This window comes from Pinus tabuliformis, chromosome 5_2, assembly GCF_031772625.1.
Source record: "Pinus tabuliformis cultivar Carrire ecotype Pingquan chromosome 5_2, CPIR1, whole genome shotgun sequence".
Classification (NCBI taxonomy): domain Eukaryota; kingdom Viridiplantae; phylum Streptophyta; class Pinopsida; order Pinales; family Pinaceae; genus Pinus; species Pinus tabuliformis.
This window is the reverse complement of record NC_142306.1, coordinates 243,042,956-243,045,361: the sequence shown is the minus strand read 5'-3', so window position 1 is coordinate 243,045,361 and position 2,406 is coordinate 243,042,956.

The following is a 2,406-nucleotide window of genomic DNA, read 5'->3' as shown; positions in this document are numbered from 1 at the left end:
GGCGATGTTGCCAAAGTTGTGTTAGAAGAGCTTGAAAAAGCAATGGGGTCATATGGGTATAACATACAACAGATACTTGTGGTTGATATAGTTCCGGATCCTTCAGTACAGAAGGCAATGAATGAGATCAATGCAGCTCAACGACTTCACCTTGCAAGTGTGTTGAATGAAGTTAGAAAGGGGTCGCGTGGGAAAGAGAATTCTTCTGGAAAATTGATGCTGGAAAATTGATGTTGCAGGTCCAGATCTTGATCAAATATTCATAGCCTCATATACCCTTGTTTAATGCCAGGCCTTATGCCAGGAGTATCTTAAGCAGATATATAGAGTGTCTTTCTTTTACAGCTGGATTTTGGGTGTTACTTGTAACTGCATGCTTCAGGCATAAATTTCATGGTTTTGCCAGCGTGAAGGTATGGTGCAAAAATATGTCCGTTCTTGGTGCTCTTCTTTTCATTCTTCACATCGGGATGTATTGAAGGAATTCTTTAATCATGACTGCAGTTGCCCTGTGGGTGAACCTGCTGGAACTGTATTACAATTGATTGCTCCAATAAATAAATTTTGTAGGCAAATTGAATCAATGTGGGAAGTTCGGTCTTCTATGATATGGAAAAATAAAAGAGATACACTTACAAAAGATGCCAGAGAATTAACATATGCTGTGGAAGAACATGCTACCAAGAAAGCATGTGGGATGGAACTTGGTGCGAATAAAGATGCTAGTGGGCATTTTGTTCGTCGTATCATTTCAAGCAAGGACCTTGGTGTTGTCCTTGTTGGCATTCTACAGGTGACAGACTTCAGTGTTGTGGTTGAAGGTTTTTGTGGGCTTTGCTGTTCACTAGATACAATGGATTATGTTCAACCACTTTCATGTGCAAGAGTCATTGATGGATTTGTTTCTAAACGCAAGCTTTCTTCGGTAACATATTATGTTCATTTTTACTTGAAGAAGGCAATTAGTTTCAATGTGCCTAGATGGCCTGTAGCTTGTTTAAATAAAACTATTGATATCGAAAGGCAAGAAGTACAAGAGGGACAGATATTCTGGATAATTTTGGTGACACATAAATATGTCATTAAAGGCAAGGTAGGTGTTGAGAAGTCAGATTGGAATGCACATAGTTCTTTTGCTGAAGCTGTTGTCCTTCCATATAGAATTGTCACAGAAGATAGAAAACCTAGTAGTCATAACAGAAATCCTGTAAAAGACGAAACTAGGAAAAAACTGGAAGGTGACATCTTCACAGATATTAACACAAACTATTCTTTTGAGGAATCCAAATGTTCGAACACATGGGGAAACAGGGTGGATACAAAGAGATTTGATAATACAAATGTGAAGTGCATGTGCGGTATTTCAACTCCAAACAACTATGATGGTGATGGGATTCAAGATCACCCCTCAAGTTATTTTCATAAGGAGCAAATGATTTCTGAAAAATACTCGGATAGACTGTCAGAAGAAGAACGACAGAAACTTCAGTGTTCTTTGCATTTCAGAAATTTATATACAGAAGATGTTTTGCTTCATGGCAACCTTTTCATGCTAATTAATTGTCTCGAGTCAAAAGAATTATCAGAGGAGAATCCTCGCTTAAAGAAAGTCCTTCTGGAATTTGGTTGTCAAAGTTTGAGCTATTATCAATTACTGCAGATTGGAGATTGTTATCTGATTCAATGCCAAGCTGAAGATTGCTCTTCGGACTCACTCATGGGTTTTCCTTCTTTGAAGAATAGTAAAATTGTGGTGTCATCTCACAACCCTATTTGGAGTCTCTCAGTTGCTTCTTACCATTGGATAGGAAAACAAATTGGGCATCAAAACCCCATTGTTTCTGCAAATGAGTACAATACACCACCTTTGACATTGCAGTTATGTGACATGAATGAACCTACTAATATTATTAACTATGGCAAAAAGGGAAGATGAACCGTTTGCATATGAATTAAAACGTGGCAGTTGTTGCAACATTCAAGGCGTTCGTTTCATCTAAGGAAAATATGCGGCATAAAATCTGGACAGGGACCATTTATGGCATTGCAGTGACATCGTAAAAGCTATGGTTGTGCTCACCATCCCGATTCTCTTGAGGAAGACGAAGACGCTGAACATCGTGACTTGGCATTCAAAACAGAAAGAGCAGTCTTTTCCCATTTATTTTAGATCGTATTTTTAATACATGAATTGTTTTTGCCCCCGAGCTCAACTGTCTCATAGCATTTTAAGACATCTGTCACAGCAGAAAACGAGGTCAATTCGCCTACTTTTATCCTCAGTCCCGATTCAAAAGGATCAGCGCTCCATATGTCAAAGCCATCAGAGGATTTTAGGGAAAGGTTGTTCTATGTTTAGCTTAGATGAAACGCCCATTTTTAATTTTTGTAATGTCAGTTTAAACA